This window comes from Equus quagga, chromosome 6, assembly GCF_021613505.1.
Source record: "Equus quagga isolate Etosha38 chromosome 6, UCLA_HA_Equagga_1.0, whole genome shotgun sequence".
Taxonomy (NCBI): Eukaryota; Metazoa; Chordata; class Mammalia; order Perissodactyla; family Equidae; genus Equus; species Equus quagga.
In genome coordinates this window covers 64,907,046-64,930,962 of record NC_060272.1, presented here as the reverse complement: position 1 = coordinate 64,930,962, position 23,917 = coordinate 64,907,046, and the positions used below count along the sequence as shown (strand labels likewise).

The following is a 23,917-nucleotide window of genomic DNA, read 5'->3' as shown; positions in this document are numbered from 1 at the left end:
AGCAAACAAAGAGGACGATTGGCAGCAGATGTTAGCTCAGGGCTAATCTTCCTAAAAAAAATCAAAATAAATAAATAAATAAAAAGATAAGTCATAGTCTACTAACCAGAAGTTTAATATCTATAATAATTGAGCAGTTGATGTCTTGCTTTACATTTTGCTACAGAGATGAATAAGGTTCGGATGTAATAAATTTGATTTATGTATGCAAAGCAGCTAATTTTTATTTCCTATTACAAGGGCAATATTCTCAGAGCCTCTTTAGGAATGCAAAGCCACACATGAAAAGAAAATAAAAATTTCATCAGCAAATAAGTCATTTCACATATTTTTGAAAGCTGACAGGGGCAAGTTGTCTGACCAGTTTTCATTCTATTTATGCTCTCTTATGTGAAAGATACTATTCTGACGTATTAAAACATTAGGTCAGAGGATGAAGACACAGCCTGTTTTGAAATGTTTGTCTGCATTTCCCAGCTTTTCCTTAAAATGTGTTGTTTGTTTTGAGCAGTGTAAATAAATGAATCGTTCTATGAAGGAGCATTTACATCCATGGTCACAAGCAGAGTCAGAGTCCCCTCTATCATTTTTCTACTCTGCTTTTCTTGTCAGCCTACAACAAAAGGAGACCCTTGCCCTCTTCCCAGGACACAGAGCAGCAAGGCATCCAAATGACAGCAGGGTGTACAAAGAATGCTTTGACATATTGCTTAAAATACTATCATCACAAGTATGTTGAGAATCTGTACCTGACTCCATCTTAGCTATAAAAACGTGAATGCTAGTCTCCAGGAAGTGTCAGGGTCTGGCAAACAAGAATGATTAAATGAATGATCAGAACATTGATTTCTTTCATGATTGCCTTTAATGGCTTGGGTCATGAATGCACCTTAGTGCTAGTGGTAGCTGGAAGACCGCCTGTAAGAAGAGAGTGCCAAGCGATGCTCTCAGGAAGTAAGAGAAATAGCAGAGAGGAGAAAAGGTTAGCAGTAAGAAAAAGAAGCTCTGATTCCTTTATATCTCTCAAAACCTAAGAAGAATCTACACATAATTTGGGAGTTCAGAGTACAAACCAGAAATCAACAAACAAATGTATGGACATGGACTGTCGACATCTGGCTAGTGGAATGGAGCTGATTTCAGGAAACCTCAGAGCAGTTTTAAGACAGCTGGAATGCAAGAATCTCCTTCTCATGCAGGGATCCACAAAAATTCATGTTTGGGCAAAAGGTCAGAAATGAGGAAAAAAAGCTACTGAGTTAACCTTAAGTTTCTTGGTTTATGATGATTGAACTTATCTAGTTCTCTTAAAGTCCAATTTGTATGTTGGAGAGCAAAACATTATACAGGTCAGGGTCACAGATAGTCTGTATAATGCAGTTATGCATAACATTCTTAATTCAGGTCATTTGAGGCATCAACGAAAGACTGTGTGTCTGTGTAGTTGAATTATACATAGTCATTAGTAGAAAATTATTTTTGTTACTGTCTTATTTTGATTTCAAAAAAGGAAATGGTAAATTCAGAGAAAGCAATAACTATCTTCAAAACTGTACTTTTAAATTACATATTCTTTTTTACATATCATTCATTAATTTATTTAACATATTTTTATCAACTATCTACCCTGCCCCAGACTTGGTTTGGTAACAGAGGATAGAACAATAAAATAAAACAGAACAAAGATTCTCACAGAGCTTGCAATCTGTAAGGGGAGAAAAAAATACAGTCATGTGTAGCTTAACGACGGGAATATGTTCTGAGAAATGCATCGTTAGGCAATTTTGTGATTATGTGAACATCATGGAGTATACTTACACAAACCTAGATGGTATAGCCTAGTACACATCTAGGTTATATGGTACTAATCTTATGAGACCTCCATCATATATGTGGTTCATGTTTGTACAGGTTTGTAAAATGGATGATAGAGGTAAGAGCCTCAAGAAAAAAATAGTAGAATAATGAAAGTAGGAGTGGGAGTTGCCTGAGAATGGCATGTTATCAATAGAACATAGCCAAGGGAGATTCCTCTGATAAGATACCATAGAAGCAGAACTTTGAAGGAAATAAGGGGAAGGGCCATGAGGATATCTGGGTGTAATGGCTTTTTTGATATGTCAACATGGCTAGGCTACAGTTCCCAGTTATTCAAACACTAATCTAGGTGCTGCTATGAAGTCATTTTACACATGTAATTAAAGTCCATAGTCAGTCGACTTTAACCAGGGAGATTATCCTGGATGATCTGGGTGGGCCTGACTTACACAGTTGGAATGCCTTAAAAGCAGGGTTGACACTTTCCAGAAAGAGAGAAGAAATTCTGCCTGTGGACAACAGCTTCAGCTCATACCTGTCAAATTCCGTTCTGTCTATAGTCTTCCCTTCCTGACTTTCAGACTTGCTCAGCCAGCCCTCACAATTGCCAATTTACTGTGATAAAGAACTTTCTATCCTACTTGTTCAGCTTCTCTTTGACTTTGACTGACACGCTGGAGAACATTGCAGGCAGAGGAAACAGCAGGTTCTGAAGTAGAAAGATGTTTGGCAGGTACAAGAGACAAGAAGGAGGTCAATGTGGCTTCGGCAGAGGGAGCAGGAGGGAAAGGCAGGAGAAATAATTTAGCTCTGGATACATGATGTTTAGATGCTTATTAGATACCTAAGTTGAGATGTCAAATAGGTATTTGGGTATTTCAGTCTAGAATTTGGGGGTAGTCTCTAGACTCCAGGTATAAATTTGACAGTCATCAGTGTAGGTGCTATTTAAATCAGTGAGCCTGGATGAGCCCTAGGGCATTCCAACACATAGAATTCACTAGAAGACTGAGAAGGGCCTGAGATGTGAGGCAGGAACAAATGAGAGAGAATGGTGGCCTGGGGACCAAGAACAAAGGAGTGACCATCTGTGTTGGGAAGCAGCCTGATAACGGATGAGGGATTCAGCAATAGAGCAGTCGCTGGTGACCTCGACAAGAGCAATTTTGAGGAGTGTTGGGGTAACAATCTGACTGAAGTTGATTCCAGGGAGTGGAAGAAGGAAAATGCAGACAGCAAGCACAATTTTTCTTTTTTTCCAGGCAGTGGACATCATTTAGTAACATAATCAAGGTAGTTGGCAGACCAGCAGAAATGCAAGATTCTGAGAGTTGAATCTGGATCATTTTTAATCATCCTATCCTAAATTTTGGACAAATGTACATCCGTTATTGGCCAGCCTATCAGAGATAGTGGTGTCTTTCACTTTTAATTTTTTTTTAAAGATTTTTTTTTCCTTTTTCTCCCCAAAGCCCCCTGGTACATAGTTCTATATTCTTAGTTGTGGGTCCTTCTAGTTGTGGCATGTGGGACGCTGCCTCAGTGTGGCTTGATGAGCAGTGCCATGTCGTCGCCCAGGACTTGAACTGACGAAACACTGGGCCGCCTGCAGCGGAGCATGCGAACACAACCACTTGGCCATGGGGCCAGCCCCCAATTTTTAATTTTTTAAATTAAGATATAATTGGCATATAATATTGTGTTAGTTTTAGGTGTACAGCCTAATGATTTGATATATGTATATATCGCAAAATGATTATGACAATAAGTTTAGTTAACATCCAGCACCACACAGTTAGAAAATTTTTTTTGCTTCTCATGAGAACTTTTAAGATCTACTCTCTTAGCAACTTTTAAATATACAATACAGTATTATTAGCTATAGTCCCCATGCTGTGCATTACATCCCCAGAACTCATGAATCTTATAACTGGAAGTGTGTATCTTTTGATCACCTTCACATATTTCCCCCACCCCCTCAACCTTCACCTCTGGCAACCACCAATCTGTTCTTTGTTCTATGAGTTCAACTGGTTTTTTTTGATTCCACATGTAAGTGAGATCATACCATATTTATCTCTCTGTCTGACATTTCATTTAGCGTAATGCCCTCAAGTTCCATCTATGTTGTCACAAATGGCAGGAATTCATTCTTTTTTATAGTGATTAATATTCCACTGCATATTTATACCACAATTTCTTTATCCATTTATCCATCTATGGACACTTAGGTTATTTCCCTGACTTGGCGATTGTAAATAATGCTTCAATGAGCATAGGGATGCAGATATCTTTTCAAGATAGTGATTTCAGTTCCTTTGGATAAATACCCGGAAGTGGGACTGCTGGATTATATGGTGGTTCTATTTTTAATTTTTTCAGGAGCCTCCATACTATTTTCCAAAGTTGCTGCACCAATTTACATTCCTACCAACAGTGCACAAGGGTTCCCTTTTCTCCAAATCCTTGCCAACCTTTGTTATTTCTTGTCTTTTTGATAATAGCCATTCTAACAAGTGTGAGGTGATACCTCATTTTGGTTTTGATTTGCATTTCCCCGCTGATTAATGATGTTGAGCACCTTTTCATGTACTTGTTGGACATCTATATGTCTTCTTTAGAAAAATGTCTATCCAGATCCTCTACCCATTTTTAATCGGATTATTCATTTGTTCCTATTGAATGGTATGAGTTCCTTACATATTTTGGATATTAACCACTTATCAGATATATGATTTGCAAATACTTTCTCCCATTCTATAGGTTGCCTTTTCATTTTGTTGATAGTTTCCTTTATTATACAGAAGCTTTTTAGTTGGATATAGTCCCACTTGTTTGTTTTTACTTTTGTTGCCTTTGCTTTTGGTGTTAACTCCAAAAAATCATTGCCAAGACCAATCAAGCTCTTGTTTTCTTCTAGGAATTTAATGATTTCAGATCTTACATTCAAGTCTAATCCATAGACAATTATTGAAAAGATTTTTTCTTAAAAAAAAGAATAGAAAAATGGCATGGGATAGTAGATGAAAGAGGATATGCTAGTCACAAATTCTCCTTTAAATATGGTATTTTAATGGTCATGTGATGGTGATGATATCCTTTTACCCTCTCTTCCATTTACTGAGTTCTGAAATGCACACAGTAACTTATTTAATAAAGTTCTTTTGTGGGGGGGAAGATTAGCCCTGAGTTAACTGCTGCCAATCCTCCTTTTTTTTTTTTTTGCTGAGGAAGACTGGTCCTGAACTAACATCCATGCCCATCTTCCTCTACTTTATATGTGGGATGCCTACCACAGCACAGCGTGCCAAGCGGTGCCACGTCTGCACCCGGGATCCGAACTGGGAAACCCCAGGCCACTGAAGTAAAATGTGCGCACTTAACCTCTGTGCCACGGGGCCGGCCCCTAATAAAGTATTTTTTAAAACATAAATAAATATAGCTGTACCAAAATCTTTAGGAGATTCTTTGCTAGTAGCAGCAACGTTAAAATATTATCAGAGAAATTAACGTGAGTACAATGAACACTCTAATACAATCATGACTATCCAGAAATTGACTCAGGTCCTTTAAATATTTCCATTTTTTGTACTTTAGGCTTATTTCATTGCAATGCATGTCATTATTATATTTGATGCACATTCATAAACTGAAAACTCCAAAATGCAGTTACTGTATGTTAGTTGAATTTTACTAAGTATGCAGAGTTAATTTACCCAGCAATACTAAGTGAAAATTAAGTTGAACAGCAGCTCTAAACAGGAATGTCACGAATCAAAAATGTGTACAGAACTTTTTACATGGTACTTAGTGAATTCACAAAGCTAGACTTTTTAATGTAATGAGTTAGTGTAGAAGCAAAAGTTGTAGAAGAGAGAGAACAATTCAGAGCAGAAAAATTAAATGATATATGCACAGAATGGAAATAGACCAATTGTTCTCTTCGCGTTTCTTTCACAAAATCCCAAATTAATCCAGTTCTAATGATGTTCAATGGTGACCTACCACATTCTAACTAAAGACTTTCTTGTGGTAATCTCAAATAAGTTTCTATAAAGATTAACAATTGAGCAATTTGAGGTTATACTGGCTCTAATGATAAAATCCTTTTACAGATCCTCAAAGCTTACTGAATTAAGGTATGAAATCTCAATCTGGCATGCCAAGCCTTGTGCCTTCCAAACTTTGTGTGCTCCTATCTTATTCAAACCATTCTGCAGTAGCAGCTCGATTTGCAGCGGCTAGTGCCAATCACCCCAGCCAGTCAGTAACCTTCTTTGTACATGTTTGGTTCAATATCATGAGGAGCACAAAGTAGACATTTGGAAATCTCAGCCTCCAGTTTTATGAAACCATTGTTGTACCTCCTGGTAGAAGCACGTCTTCCTTGGGAACTTGGACTTCTGAACCAGAAAAACCCAAAGTTGCCACAAAGGGAAGCAAACGTTTGCTAGTAGATCACTAGGAAGAATTGTGAGAGGAACTGGAGAGATAGTCATTCTGATGTAAATATTTACAGGGATTACTATTTTACTGACATTATAAGATTATAACCACTAGGTTCTAATCAAACAGGTAATTTTTAATTAATAATTAAATTTTGGAAAAATAAGTGCTTTTCTCCCAGATACTAAATTAAATATTTAAATGACATGTAAAGTAATTAAAACTAAGGTATTCAACGAGCAGCTTATTCAATGCCACAACTACAAATCCTTTCAGGAATCAAGCAGGGCATAAAAAATACGTAAAACTAAACTTTAGATACTGTGACATTTTGCTATAAGACTTGAGTCATAGGACAAGTATAAAACAGATTATAAGCTTTCCATGTAAGAAAAACATGCTTCGCATAAGCTTATGCTCAGAGAATATGATTTAACTGGGAAATAAATGGAGAAGAAAACATTTTTTGCAGTTTTATAATTGACTAAAATTTTTTTATGCATTCTTTCTGCTTTGAAATAGTTGGCTAGAAACAAAAAAAGAAAAAGCAATATTTATAATTAATTCCTTTGTCAAAATGTTTTAAGGCAGCTAATTCTTCAGGAAATATAACATGGTCCACTGCCAGTTAGAATGAATTAATGCTTCATTTTCCCTAGGAAGTATCTCACACCTGTTTCTAATATTTGTTCCTTTGGAATAATTCCATGCATTTTGTTCACTAATTTCTCCTTCTTAGGTTCACCTGGTCTAAAAGAGGTGAGCATAACTACTAACCCAGGTGGTCTAAAAATCTTCATTACTGTTGAATTGTGGTTGACTCTAGTGGGTGGTAATGGATGTGATATTTAACAAAACACACCACTCGCTTTAAAAAAATCGCATAGACCACACTTTCCTACTTTCTCCATTCATGGAGTTGCCCAATGAGATGGATGAATGAATTTGGCTTCTTCAAAGAAAATGATACAGTAACTTCCAACACAAACATGAATTATTATGCTCCAAGGAAAGCAGGTGGTAATAAATCTTTGTTTGAGGTTTTGAAATCCAACCAAAGACAACCTGAATAAAAGTGCTGGATATCTGAATGGATTTATCCCTATAATTTGATGGAGCTTTATTTCCATCTCTGTAGTGAATTTTTCCTTTTGATTAAAAGCCATGGATGCACAAATAAATGATCATGGATTCATGCAAGCATGCATGCAAAAAATTTTTATTCGGTATTTATTCTGAAAGACAGAATCCCTGCCCTTAGAAAGGCTGCAGTCTGTAAGGAAAGCAGCTAAAAACACTGAAGAAATATGGGAAGTGTTAGAATAGACCTTACTACTGAAACTCAAAGAAGGGAGATCTAAATCAGAACTTTGGGAGGAGAATGCAATTCAGAGATGATGTTCCAGGGGATTAAACCTAAGCTGAACCTTGGGACCAGTAGGAACTAGTCAAGTACAGAAATGGAGAGATTTCCCTTGTGAAGATAACATCTATAAGGTAAAAAATAGTGATTGTGTTCAGGGAATGTCTGGCAGTTTTACAGGGCTGGCACATGGGTTATTTGTGGAGGCGGTAGAAAATGACATGAAGTGGGCAGGCATGTATTTGATCGTGAGGTCATGATACCTGTACTTGGTTATTTGGATTTTATCTAAAAGTCTAGGTAGCCATTGAAGGATTTTAAGCTACAAAGTGATATGATCACATATGCGTTTTAGACAGAACCTTCTGGCAGCCTGGTATTGATTGACAGAGTGGTAAGCTATAAGGAGATATGATTACATATACATTTTAGACAGAATTTTCTAGCAGCCTGGCATTGATTGGCAGAATGTCAGGTTGCATATGGGACAGATATGGAACAAGACTTATAAATAAGGTAGTAGTAGAAATAGAAGGAAAGATAAGAATTTATGAAATATATAAGGGGAAGTCAAAAAATTTTTGTTAGGACAATACATAGTTTTCTGAGTGACTAAGGTAACAAAGAGTATTAGTCTGCTAGGGCCGCCATAACAAAGTACCATATACTGGGTATTAAACAACAGAAATTTATTTCTCACTGTTCTAGAGACTGGAATTCCAAGATCAAGGTGTCAGCACATTTGTTTTTCTTCAGGCCTCTTTCGCTGGCTTGCAGACAGTCGCCTTCTCCCTGTGTCTTCACATGGTCTTTTCCCTGTCTGTGCACATCCTTGGTTTCTCTTCCTCCTCTTATAAGGACACCAGTCCTATTGGATTAGGACCCCACCTTCATGATTTCGGTTAACCTTAATTACCTCCTTAATGATCCTATCTCCAAACGCAGTCACCTTTGTTGTGAGGCCCTCAACCTATGAATTTTGGAGGGGATGCAATACAGTCCGTACCACAGCATAAGGACTGTTGTTCTCAAATTTTAGAGAGTATGAATCATGTGATTAGATTTCTGCGAAGTTGGAGATGAAGATCACCTGGCTGTAAAACCTTGATGAGATCCTCCACATCTTTTCCCCCCGTCCAGATAACTAGATAGGATCTTGACACTCTAGAGTGCAGAGGCACAGAGCAGGGAGCCCGAGTTTCTGGATAAAGGCAAGCAGCCGAAGCTTTGTCCTTCTGCACTGGACTGTGATGGGAGCACATTTTTTAAAATGTTTATTTTGTATTATGTACTTTACATTGAGGACTTCAATGATTTCAAAATGCAAATCCCTAGATTCAATAAATATCCTTTATAAATATACCCAATCAATACCTAGAAATGTATTAAAAGACTAACTCATCTAGCTTAAAATAAGCTTAAAATTACTATAATAAATAAATATAGTATCATAAATAAAATAAGTAAAATAACTACATAAACTATAAAACTCAGAGCTGAGGATCATGTCTGATCATTTAAGTCACTTTGCTCCTGAAAGTGTTTTTTAAAAACACAATTCACATTTCTTTCAATCACATATATAGCCATTGCAAGAATTAAATTAGACCATTGATGCTAACAACTTAGAATTATGATCTTTGTTGCCTGAAAATAAAATTGAGTTTAATACAAAGAAATTTAAGAAGAAAACTTCAAGGCTCTTGATCAGAAGCTTTCAATGCTTATTATATTAACTTGGTGTACACAAAAGTTCAAGTAAGGTTAAGAAAGAAAAATGTTTCCTTTTCCCCTTAAAGATATGATCCCAGAGGTAGGCAAGAGACTAGGAGAACTACAGAAACCAGCTAGCCATTAAGAGGTTACCAATAGAAGACTCCTTATATTAGCAACTAACTGAGTTAAAAAGCCTTAGCCAATGTTGCAAAAGCAAAACATTTAGAGTAATATTTATGAATACAAGGATAAGTGATTTTTTGCCATCTATCAGTAATTATTTTTGAAATGCTAAAAGTGAGGTACACCTGTAGTCCTTTTTCTGGTATGAGAAGCTTCAGGTGCACATGAAATGAGCTACTGATTTACCTTTTCTAAAAATTCCTGGAAAGCAGTTAGATTCAGCTTGATTGTAGGAGAATCCAGTGTCCAGTTTCAAGATAGACTTCTCTATGGGCCCCCACACACTGGAATGCCTTCACCAAGCAGAAGGTTTCTTCTATGCTTTGGCCTTGGGAGGATATTCATACTCGAATGCTTCATATCTCCACTGGGGTCAGTCATGAAGAGACCTCTTAGTGCAAGACCTCTCAGGGACAGCACACTGTAGTCTCAGGAAATTTGTTTAGTCAGATCTGACAAGACTTCAATGTTCTTGTGGCCCAAACTGCCTTTCTTCCTTTGTATATTTATCAGTCAAGATGGCAAAGAAAGAACTCACCAAAACTACAACAACTTCACAGTTCACATCATGAAATTCATTGGCTTAATCACCAAAGGCAACAATTTCTGTAGGACACATAAAGGTGAAATCCAAAGGATAAAAGAAAAGCACCAAATATTTCCCCTTAAAAGTCATGAAAGCTTAGTTCTTTGAATTCTCCATTGACATAAAAGCTATTCCACTAAAAGAGGGTCCACACTGGCTGACAGCAGGAGCATGATCTGAGGAACTGGTGCTAAAGGTAAATTTTGCTTGACCAGAACAAGATCACTATATGTTTGTCAATCAATCACTTTCTTCCAGAAGTATCAGGCCTAAGGGTGGCAGAAGCAGAAATGCTCCCAAGAACTGGTGCTTACTGGTTGCCACCAAGACTCAGAGTATTTCCCACAGTGCCATTATCTTTTCTGCAGCAGGAGAAGAAGATGAGACACTTTTATTGTGTTAAGCCACTTGAACTTTGGAGTTCTTTGACACTGCAATTAACCTATCTTGAATATTATAAATTACAAATCTTCTTAGTGGGGCCAGCCCGGCAGCATACTGGTTAAGTTTGTGCACTCTGTTTCAGAGGCCTGAGGTTTGCAGGTTCGGATCCTGGGAGCAGACCTAGCACCCACTGTCAAGCCACACTGTGGTGGCATCCCACATAAAATAGAGGAAGATTGGCACAAATGTTAGCTCAGTGACACTCTTCCTCAAGCAAAAAGAGGAGGATTGGCAACAGATGTTATCTCAGGGCCAAACTTTCTCACCAAAAAAACCCCAAAAAACCTTCTTAGCAAAAATGTTTTATAGTACATTATATAAATTTTTATGAATACTATTACAGAAAGCATTATAAAATTTAAATATTTTAAATATATTTTTAACATTGATGTCAAGCAGTAGGACTAATTTCCATACTTTAACAAAAATACATGAATTGAGGAACATGAATATCCAGATATATTAGACAATAATGTACCTGCTTTATTTTGCTACAAATGTGAAATTGCATATATACCCCTCAACCCACAGGATTTAAGATTTCAGCTTCCCATATTAAACATCAACAAATGTCAAAATGATAGTATTTTAACTAAAGCAATCGCCAAGGGTACGTGAATTTGTTTAATGAGGAAGTGCTCTGACTTTGAAATTGTTTGTGGGTTTCTTTTTTTCTTTTTTTGGTTTGCTAAGATGTTTCTGGATCTTAGTTTTCTAAGTCAATGATGAAAATAATATACCATCTTTTATTGCAGGATGTATACTAGTTGTGATCAATTCTTTGTAACCTTTCAGAATTTTTCATAGATAAGAAAAGCAGTAAGTTTTTGAGGCACTTATTCATTCATTCACTCACTCATACAGGCAATTGAAGAATTTAACAAATGTTAATTGAATGCCTACAATTGGCTAGCCGCTGTGCTAGCCTTTATGTAGAAAAAAAGTTTTTTTAATGTAAAATGTTACCCAACTTATCAAAATTTGTGAGATGCAGCAAAAGCAGTGCTTAGAGGGAAATATACAACATTAAATGCATATACTATAAAAGAAGAAAGATATAAAAAAAAATCTAATGTCTCACCATAGGAAACAAGGAAAAGGAAGAGCAAATTAATATAAAGTAAGCAAAAAAAATGAAATAATAAAAATTAGAGCAGAAATCAATGAAATTAAAAATAGGAAATTAATAGAGAAAATCATTGAAATCAAAAGCCAGTTCTTTAAAAAGATCAATAAAATTGATAAGCCTCTGGCCAAGCTAAGGAAAAAAGAGAGTGAACACAAATGACTAATATCAGGAATGGAAATAGGAGACATCACTACAGATCCCATGGACATTAAAAGGATAATAAAAGAATACTATGAACAACTCTATGTCCACAAATTTGATAACCTAGGTGAAATGGACCATTTCTATGAAAAACACAATCTGCTGAAACTCACACAAGAAGAAATAGACCATATAAATAGGCCTATATCCATTTAAGAAATTGAATCAATAATTAATAACCATCCAAAACAGAAAGTATCAAATCCAGATGGGTTCACTGGTGAATTCTACCAAACATTTAAGGAAAAAACTATACAAATTCTCTACAAGCTTTATCAGAGGACGGAAGCAGAGGGACTATTTTCTAAATCATTCTGTCAAGCCAACATTAACCTAACACCAAAACCAAAGACATTACAAGAAAAGAAAACTACAGACCAATATCTCCCACGAACATAGATGCAAAAATCTTCAACAAAATAGTGGAAAATTAGATCCAACAATGTATACAAAGAATTATACACCATCACTAAATGACATTTGCCCTAGGTATGCAAGGTTGGTTCAACATTTGAAAATCAATAAATGTAAACCATCACCTTAACCAGCTAAAGAGGAAAGAGCACATGATCATAACAATAGATGCAAAAAAAGCATTTGACAAAATCCAAGACCTATTCGTGGTAAAAACTGGAAATAGAGGTGATCTCCTCAAGATGACAAAGAACATCTACAAGAAATCTACAACCAATATCACACTTGATGATGAGAAACTCAAAACCTTACCACTAAGATCAAGAACAAGATAAAGACATAAAGATATCCCCTCTCAACACTCCTTTACCACATTGTACTGGAAGTCCTAGCTAATGCAATAATAGAGGAAAGGGAATTTAACAGTATACACATTGGGAAGAAAGAAATAAAACTGTCCTTGCTCAGATGACATGAACATCTATGTAGAAAATCCAAAAAAATCAATGAAATAAAATGTTGGAACTAATAAGCAATTATAGCAAGGTTGCAGGACACAAGGTTAATATACAAAAGTCAATTATTGTCATATACACGAGCAATCAACAAGTAGAATTTGAAATTAAAAACACAATACTACTTACTTTAGCACCAAAAAAAATGAAATACCTGGGTATAAATTTAACAAAATATGTACAAGATTACATTAGAAAAACTACAAAACTCTGATGAATAAAATCAAAAAAGACCTAAATAAGTGGAGAGATATTCTATGTTCATGGGGAAAAAAAGTCAATATTGTCAAGACATCAGTTCTGCCCAGCTTGATCTGTAGATTCAATGTAATCCCAAACAAAATCCCAGCAAGTTATTTTGTGGATATAAACAAACTGAATCCAGAAATTATATAGAGATAAAAGACCAGAATAACCGATACAATATTCAAGAAGAACAAAGTTGGAGGACTGACACTACCCAACTTCAAGACTTGTTATAAAACTATAATAATCAAGACAATGTGTTATTCGTGAAAGAATAGACAAATAGATCAATGTAACAAAATAGAGATCCCAGAAATAAATCTCCATAAATATAGTCAATTGATCTTTGACAAAGGAGTAAAGGCAACACAATGGAGAAAAGATCATCTTTTCAACAAAAGATGCTGGAACAACTATAGATACACATGCAAAAAAATGAATCTAGATACAAGCATTATGCCCTTCACAAAAATTAACTCAAAATGGATCACAAACCTAAATGTAAAAAATAAACCTATAAAATTCCTAGAAGATAATGTATAAGAAAATCTAGATGACCTTGGGTTTGGTGATGACTTTTTAGATACAACACCAAAGGCAGGATCCATGAAAGAAATAATTGATACGCTGATCTTCATTAAAACTAAAACTTTCTTCTCTGTGAAAGACAATGTCAAGAGAATGATATGACAAGCTATAGACTGAGAGAAAATATTTATGAAATACATGTCTGATAAAGAACTGTTATTCGAAATATTCAAAGAACTCTCAAAGCTTAACAATAATTAAACAAACTACCCAATTAAAAAATGGGGAGCCAGACCTGACGGCCTAGTGGTTAAAGTTTGTCACTCGCTGCTTTGGCACCAAGATGTCCTTCAGTAGGTGAATGGATAAATAAACTCTGGTACATCCAGATAAGGCATTATTATTCAGAGCTAAGAAGAAATGAGTTATCAAGCCATGAAAAGACATGGAGGAAACTTAACCACATATTATTAAGCGAAAGCAACCAGTTTGAAAAGGCAACATACTGTATGATTACAACTATATGACATTCTGGAAAAAGGCAAAACTATGGAGACAGTAAAATGATCAGTAGTTTCCAGGTGTCAGCGGGCAGGGAGGGATGAACAGGCAGAGCATAGAGGATTTTAGAGCAGCAAAACTACTCTGTATGGTTCTATAATGGGGGATACATGTTGTAGACATTTATCCAAACCCATAGAATGTACACTACCAATGGTGAACCATAAATGTGAACTATGGGTTTTGGGTAATGATGTATTGATGTAGGTTCATCAGTTATAACAAACGTACCATTCTGGTGGGTGATGTTGCTGATGGGGGAGGCTATGTATGTGCAGGAGCAGGGAGTTTATGCAAAATCTCTGCACCTTCTGTTCAATTTTGCTGTGAACCTAACACTGCTGTAAGAAATAAAGTCTGTTAAAAAAAAGTGAAATGTTGTTCCTGTTGTCCTTTTGTTCTAAATACTTATACTAGGACAGCAAACAACTAGCCATGTTCCTTTCTTAAAGGAGAAACACTGAGGAGGCAGCAGCTGCATGGATTGTTCATCTTCAGAATGAATGCTGTACCCCGATAGAATGCAAGGAATACTGTGCTATATGTCGCAGAAATTCTTCCAGGAATTTCCAGATAATTTAGAATAATAGAGAAACACTTGATTCACTTCAAAAGGAACTAAGACAAACTTGTGCTCAGTAAACTTTAAAAATATAAAGTTTCTTTTAAAAATTATGAAATCGACAAGAAAACATCAAAATTAGTGAAATAATACAATGTTGTACTGAGAAGTTCCTTTCTCTCATATGGAGATAACATCAAGCAGTTAAACATTCCAAAAATGTTAAAGTGCTTGAGGCTTTAGTCTCATAAAAGCCTAGAATTTGTTGCCCTTCTAAGTAAAAGAGATCTCAGAGATCAATAGTGTCCCCATATCTCATCCTCTTTTTCCTCTTTATAGAAGTAACTGAGCATGACATGTTGCTTAAAGCTACCCAAAGATAATTCAGAATTAAAACCAGAAACTCAAACTGTCTGCCTCCCAGCCCGAAACTCTTTCTGCCCAATTATGGCTCCCTTCAGTAAAATACCTTTAGAAGTTTTTTTCTGCTTTACCCTTGCTACAATTATTATCTCAAATATTTACTCAACAAGGTGTTATCAAAAAGTAATCAAATTTTACAGAAAAATTATCCAAAAAATAATTCATAAGCTATAGCCTTGTTATTTAGTACTATGTAACCTTCAAGTTTTTTTTTTTTTTAAATAATGGGCTTTCAAAGTTACTGTCTCCTTGATCACAGATGTCATGGTTCCAGTGACATGCAGCCTGTCCTTATGCCCTGCTGGCTGCATGAGGGCCTCTATGCTGCTCTCCTTCACCCTGCCTCTGTCTTACCTACAGAGAGCTTTAATATTTTTCAGTAGAGAGCCTAACCCACTGCATCTTTTTCTTTTAGAAGCTTGTTCTACAGTGTGCGCCGTAGAGAGAGATTTGAAGGGCTGACAAAAGAGCCAATTTTTATGGGGCTCTCATTTGAAGACCTTGGAAAACAGTGAGGATGATAAAAAGTAAAGGTACTGCAGGGCCAATGAGGGAAAGAAGAGATTCTTATTTTGACTCTCACTTAATTCATCAGTGGATTCTGATTTAAAAGCCTACAACTGATCATATTATTCCTCCACTTAGAAAATAAATGTACAGTCTAAGTTCAAACTTCTAAGCACAGTATTTAAGGCCTGTGGCAACCTGGACTCATCCCGTTTTAATCATCTTGTCTCTGACAGCCCCTATAGGCACATTGTGCTTCAGCCAAACTGGTCTAGTGACTGTCTCTTGAACATGTTTCCTCTTATCCTCTAGCACATTGTCCTGAGAAGGCATTGCTCGAATTCTGCCTCATGCTGGCGTTACATATCGTTAATACATTTTGTCTCCCTAAGGAAACTGTGATACTTAACCTTTAACTTTTGAAGACTTTCATCCCAACATTTAACTGGACCTTATAAATAAATTCCTGTCAGACTGAGCTTGCAATATGCCTTATGTAGAAAAGATGCAATTATCACCCAAAGGCTATGCCCAGAGAATGCCGAGAAAAAATAGAAAGAACAGATTTGGTAAGTCTTGCTAAACGCAGTTTGACTAAAAACCGTATGATGATGCAATTTCAGAAAGAAAACAATAAATGTAGTGCTAGAGAGAGATGTATGTACACAGGGAAATATTGAGGTCAGAGTTTTCTGAGATGTCTAATCAATTCTTAAAGGAAATTCCTGAGTGTATTTTTATGTGTATGCATTTTTTCAGGTCCCTTACAGAATACTAAATGGCTGGAATATTTAACAAAGAAACATATTTAACTTCTTTCTCAGGAAATCATTTAGAATTACCAACAATTAACATTCACATGCTGTATTCAGGTTTACAATTCTTTTACAAACAATTCCTCTCTAGTTTTGTAACACTTCTTATTAACTGGGTGGTATTTTAATAACATATTAATATTTATATCCTCTTTTCACAGATGAGGAAACTGAAGCTCACAGGGCTTAAGTGATTTGCCTAAGATTATATGGCTAGAAAGTGGTAGAGTTGGAACTGAAATAAGCTTTACTTATTATACACCTTATACACTTCCCATAATGACTGTAGAGTTTGTGGTGGTCTGGAGGCAAGAAGACCTTAATGATTCTAAAGTACTGATCTTCAAATTTGTACGACTCTCTTCAGCTCCTTCATTTAGTTCCCAAGGATTTGTTATACAAGATCGTTCAAGTAGATCAAGTCTCAGGGTCACAAAATACATACAAATTGTAACAAAGTTTAAAACAAAATGAAGCATTCACAATTCAACTCTCAGTGGCAAAAGCAAAAAGGATACTTGAATACCTCCATGGCTCTAAATTTCAGAAGCATTCTAGGATGCTACCACTTTTTATTATTCAGTCAGAGTAAAAAGCTCTTACATTCCTTTATATTTTCCCTACATTCTTTGGGACCAGAGTCTAAGATTAGAACTTCTTTATTCAAAGACTTCCAACTACAAAACGGTTTTACTGTCTTGAAACTCAATCTTGTATCTCCGACCCTTACTTTTAATCCCAGATTTCTTGAGATGTTCCTACATATGTATTATGCTTTTGAGACTTATCTACTGTATTTGACAATTACTTCAAGCCCAGTATATCCAAGGCTTAAATCATTATCCTCCTCCCGAAGTCAGTCATCCCTCCACCCCTAACTTATGATTGCATTATTTGGAAAATAAAACTGAGCACATATTGTAGAAATACAGGTTAAACTGCTATTTCACGAGTCAGAGGATTCTGACTTGTGGGCTATGATGTGAAATCCCAATATTTTCAAGGGTAAGTGAATTAAACTGTCAACTCCTTGTGCTTTGGGAAAAAGCCATAAAAATGAGAATAGAGAGATGGGAAAGTCTCCCCTCCTCATGGACCAAAGAGTTGAAGTAGAGAAAAGGGCTTCTGAATCTTCTTCATCTCTCCAACAAATGCTCTTTTACCTCTGACCAAAAAAAGAGAATTCTTAATTTTTTAGAGCAGGAACCGAAGTACTTGAGCCCATATGCTAGTTTTATATAAACATTTCAAATGAACAACTTCTTAAGATTGTAATAAAGTAATTCTCAAAACAGTTTAAATTTTTTTTCTGGTTTTATTTCCTAACACTTCTATAACAACTGGAAGTCCCAATATTGAGATTGCTAGAAGATATTCACATTAGCTAAGAATAAGGAAGAAATAAACTAACTTCTTATCTGACTGGATACCTTTGTTCCTCATACAACATCAAGTAAATTTTCAAGATGCAAAGATAATATAATGACAAAATATCACTGGAAACAAATTGTTGAAGCAACCTAACCAATGTAATTGATATTTCTCATTATTCAATGTAGTCAAACCATCCTTGATATCAATAACATGTCAATATCTTAAAACTTCACTATTTTATCAAGTCTTACTTGGTCAGCGTTTACTTTTCATTTCTTTTTTCCCTTTCTTTCCTGTTTTAATAACACAAGTTTCTGTCAAGTTGAAGAAGTTATCTTCTATTTATAGTTTCCTGAGAGTTTTTATCATGAACAGATGTTGGGTTTTGTCAAATGTTTTTTCCATATCTATTGATGTGATTGCATGTTTTTTTCTTTTATTTTTAAGCTTTATTGAGGCATAATTGATATACAAAAATATTGTACACTTTTAATGTATACACCTTGATGAGTTTGAACATATACATATACCTGTGATACCATCACCATAACAAGGTACTAAATATATTCATCAATCACATGGTTTTACTTTGATATAATGAATTACTGATCAATTTACAAAGGTTGAACCAATCTTGCATTCCTGCAATAAACTCCACTTGGTTGTGACATATGATTCTTTTACACGTTGTTGGATTTAATTTAGTAATATTTATTGAGAGCTTTTACAGCTGTGTTCATAAAAGATATTGGTTTCTAGTTTTCCCTTTATGTGATGTCTTTATCTTGTTTTAGTATTAAAGTAATGCTGGCCTCATTGCATGAGTATTTCCTCTCCTTCTATTTTCTGGAGCAGATTGTAGAGAATTGGTATAATTTCTCCCTTAAATGTTTGGTAGACTTCAGCAGTGATCCCATCTGGGCCTGGTGATTTCTTTCTTGGAAAGTTTTTAAGTATTAATTAAATTTCTTTAGTGGTATAGTCCTATTCAGATGATCTATTTCTCCTTGTGTGAGTTTTGGTAGTTTGTGTCTTTCAATGACTTGGTCAGTCTCATCTAAGTTGTCAAATTTATGGACATAGAGTTTTTCACTAGGAGACATATTTCTGTGACCATTCCCTGGAGTCATAATCAGATTCGATCACTTTGGGGTAGAATGCTTTGTTTCGTTTTGCTATTTCTTTTGTTTAATCCACAGGTTGATTCTGATGGGTTTCTAGGTTTAAGAAACAGTAATGTGAAAGAATAATCAACAAGTTTGATTAATTGCCGGAGATGAGCTACTTGACCATATATCTTTTCAGAAAGTTTATACTCTGCAGAAGAGGATACTCTTCCTAGTCAGCAGAAGAGCTTCATTCAGGCAAATGGCTATGACTATTTCCCTCTGCTAGAGACTCCACACAAGCTCAGGTCCATTCTAAAGTGCTCAGAGTATTTTTTTCTAAGATTTTATTTTTCCCTTTTCTCTCCAAAACCCCCGGTACATAGTCATGTATTTTCAGTTGTGGGTCTCTCCAGCTGTGGCATGTGGGACGCCGCCTCAGCATGGTCCGATGACCGGCACCATGTCCCCGCCCAGGATCCAAACCTGCGAAACCCCCGGCCACCAAAGTGGAGCGCTCGAACTTAACCACCCAGCCACGGGGCCGACCCTAGAGCATTTTAAATTAAGGATTTGGATTTTAAAATCCATTATAGGGGGCTGGCCAGGTGGCGCAGCGGTTAAGTGCGCACGTTCTGTTTCTCGGGGGCCGGGGTTTGCCGGTTTGGATCCCGGGTGTGGACATGGCACCACTTGGCAAAAGCCAGGCTGTGGAAGGCGTCCCACATATAAAGCAGAGGAAGATGGGCATGGATATCAGCTCAGGGCCAGTCTTACTCAGCAAAAAGAGGAGGATTGGCAGCAGTTAGCTCAGGGCTAAACTTCCTCAAAAAAATTAATTAATTAATTAAATTAAATCTGTTATGTGTAGGATATTTTCTTCCACAAGGAAAAAGGCTAGAATTATGTGCATGATAATGGATTCGTTTTGGAGACATCAGTATGAACTCATGTTTAGCTTAATATAAATACATACGGCTATATATAGAAATATAGAGAAAATTTACAGAAAATTAGAGATTTAATTTGAACTAATTTATGTCTATCTATACTTTACAGAGTCTTGAATTCTTAGGCTCTTTGTGATAAGTATTGGTGCTTGTAAGTGTGCTGGTTAATATATATTACGACCACTGTCATTTTACTTATACACCTATTTGGGAATGTTGCCTTTTGATCCATAGTCATAGAGGCATTCCTGACAGGCACCTAAGGGACGGGATACAGGAAAGGCAGATGTAATCTTGTCCCGATCAAGACCAGTGGTGCATTGATTCTGGCTGTTTGCATGCCTCAGGAGTTTAAAATCTCTTGTCACACTTTATCAGAACTCCCTTTCTCTTTTGCTGAGGGCATGCTTGGAACTTTGCCTCTCTTTCTCTCCCTCCCTTTTCCTATTTGTATTCCAATGAATTGCTAGGCCTCTCATACTGTGTTTAAGTCTTCAATCTGAGGTGATATTAACAATTTTGGGGGTAGTAATTGAGCTGTTTTCAGTTTTTAATTCACAACATGTTTATTGTTTTATAAGATTCACAAAGAATGATCTTTCTCTGCATTTGTGTGGCATTCACTTACCAAATCAGTTGAAAGAATTAACCACAATTCAGTACTATCATTATATACAGTTATAGCTTCAATCTCATGTAAATAACTTCAATGCTGTTTATTTTCATGGTTTTTCCTGTTGGACAGGACTATGAAAAGAAACTATATTTTTTAAACTGCTATGAACAGTCTCTCTAATCCACTCACACCTGATACATGACATGTGAAACAGCCTGCTCCCAAACATGCTCTGACATTTGATACCTCTGCATCTTTCACAGCATCTGTCAGCTCTCTGACCAGCTGCAGCTTACAGCCACAGTCAGATAACAGGGAAAAATGTTTGCTGTGTCTTAGCTTGTGCCGTTTCGGGAAGACCTACTTAACATTCATTCATTTATTAATAAGTTCGGTGGACATTCATCAAACATCTAATATACACAAGGCATTATTATAAGTGCTGTTGACATAAATGCAGAAAACAGAAATAGCATTCTATCTACTCTATCCAAACAGTTAAGGTTTAATTTATTTTATGTTCACATATATTAATTAAATAAGCATGGAATAGGAATATCTCGTATGTGCATTATTCTAATGGCTACCATATGCTTTTGCTATTCTCTCTCAACCTTTTCTTGACTTATTTAAATAATTGTTATTCTACATGTTAGAAACTATGGGACTAGGATTCCTGGCACTACACTTGGGCATCCAGAAGGAGTTTCTATAACCCAAGGCTTGTTGTCTACCAAATGTCAGGCTGGCAGTGGGAGGTAGAAGAGAACAAGAGAAAAGACTAACTTCTAAACCAAGTCCCACACAAGGGAGATCATTCCCCAGGCTGTTTCTGAGCCTAAATCAATATGCAGTCTAAAGAACTAGGACTGCCTACAGCTTTAAGAGTGAGAAGTGAATTTGCTGGTTATATCAGATGGAGGTTGTACTGCAGCTGGGGAAACTAAGGAATGGAGATGAGCTGTCAGTCCCAGTCCTGGGGCATGAGGCTGCAGGAACAAGACAAGAGATGCAGGTCCTAGCTGTTATGTAGGAAATCAGACAATTTCCTTGGGTACCAACAGAGGTGTCATGAATTGCCCAATGAGTAACTTTTGCCTCCCAGTAATCTCCATCACAATATCCTCCATCGTTTCAAATATAAAGAAAATCATGTTCACAAAAACATAGAAATGTTAGAGGAGCTTTTTCAGAATATCCAAAAAACAGGAAGAGCCCTGGTGTCTATCAATAGGAGAATAGATAAACAAACTGTGGCATAGCTATACAATCAAATATACCTCTGTGATCAAAAGCCATGACCTACTGATACAGGCAGCAAGGTGGATGAATCGCAAATCATTATGCTGTGTCAATGAAGCCAGACTCAAAATGCTGCAAATCACATGATTACATTTACATGAAGTCCCAGAACAGACAAAACTAATTTCTAGTGGAAAAAAATCAGAACAGCAGTTACTTCTACAGGAGTGATGGCAGGAGTTGACTACAAAGGGCCATGAGGAAACTTTCTAAAGAGCTGGTAACATTCTATATCTTGATAAGAGTTTTGGTTGCATAGATGTATATGTTTATCACCACTCAGGAAATGTATACTTAAGATCTCTGCATTTCCTTTTATATAAATGTTGCATTAAAAATGTAAAAAGAATACTAAGCTCTAATTAGTAATACACATGTCAAAGTATTAAGGGAAAAGTATACTGATGTCTGCATTTACTTTAAAATGCCTCAATAAGATGGTATGGCATGTATAGTAGAATGACAACTGGTAGAAACTAGGTGGTAGATATACAGGTCTTCTCTGTAAAATTCCTTCAACTTTGCAGAAGTTTTTGAAAATTTTCACAATGCATTTTCAAAAAGGAGGTCTTTCAAAAAATTAACTAATTGTGTTAATGTTCAAGTTTACTTTAACTTTTATATTTTCTATTATATTGGCATTTTAAATTTTTAATTGTATAAATTTTTATTAGCTGTCCCTCAAAAGAGATCTCTGATTGATACAGCTTCATGAGAAAGATTGAGATTCACAAAAATCAAATGCTCAGTTTCTATCCTTATCCAAGGTCAGAATCTTAGAGTTAGTTGTACCATAAAAAGTCACATGGGGGGTCGGCCTGGTGGCGCAGCGGTTAAGTTCTCACATTCCACTTGAGTGGCTGGGGGATCGCCAGTTTGGATCCTGGGTGTAGACATAGCACTGCTTGGCAAGCCATGCTGGCAGGTGTCCCATATATAAAGTAGAGGAAGATGGGCACAGGTGTTAGCTCAGGGCTAATCTTTTTCAAAAGAAAAAAAAAGGCACATGGTCCATTTCCCCCATGCAGCCCTCTAAGGCAAATAGTATCCTTTCCAGCAACGCTATAATATAGGATACTCACCAGGTCCCCAGTATTTGCTGCTTCTGGTATTAATGGAAACGTCAGTCTTTATACTTGTAAGACCTGGGCAGCTCCAGTGAAAGGAAAGATCATTAAGGCACAGAAGCTGGGATATAGCAACTTTCATGCATCTCTTTTCAAAATAGAAAGTGCATCCTGAAAAGATGATTTTGTTGGATCAAGAATTTCAACTCTCTTTGTTACAAACTAATTAACACTAGTTAACACCACTAATTATCAATACCTCTCATTCCATAAGGAGGGTTCCAGTGGACAGCTTCTAACAACATACTTTATAGACATTGTTGATTAGTATTTCGTTAAGTTGCTGGTAGTGCCACGTCTTCTAACTTACAGAAATGAGAGAAATTCTAAAAGAGAACCCAGAATAACTCCATTTTTTATACTAACACCCAAATAACCAAATACAACTGAAAAGTCCAGAAAGAGTTGTTTTCTTCACATATTGGAATTCAATCACACTGTTTTGTTTTGCTTTATTTTTCCCTCTTGAATAGTAATATTCGATAAACAAATAGTGTGTTTTCTCTTCACCGGTGAAGTTGTTTTTTCTGTCCAAAGATAGCATTTTTTTGTTGGCAGGCTAATCTAAACATTTTGCTACATATGAAAGTGCTAATGCATTACAATATTCGATATGTACAAATGAAAAGTAAGACAATAATATGATATCTATTTCTCCTTTTCTCATCTCTAATGTGGATTGTATAATAAGTTACTCATTTTATATTTGATATTGATCTACTAGCCATACCTTAATATAATCCTTCATTCTTCTATCTAACACCTTCATTTGCCAAGCACTTTCCTGAGCTCTAGAATTAGAAATTTAACTTCTTACTCTTAGAAAGCCCAGAGTCCTTTACCACAGTACAAGGGCTATGATGTAAATTTGTGGATGATACTTTTCAGCACAGAGAAGCAGTCCTTAACTAAGCCTAGGAGAGTCAGGAAAGACTTCACAAGCCTAGTAATACTTATAGAGACTTGTGGGATGAATAAGAGTTTA

At 36.1% G+C, this 23,917-nt stretch overlaps 1 pseudogene; it reads right to left on the bottom strand.

Annotated features, from left to right (window-relative positions):
• Positions 1 to 9,700: 9,700 nt before the first annotated feature.
• LOC124240737 (thioredoxin-dependent peroxide reductase, mitochondrial-like) overlaps positions 9,701 to 23,917 on the bottom strand; it is an 80,925-nt pseudogene continuing 66,708 nt past the window's right edge.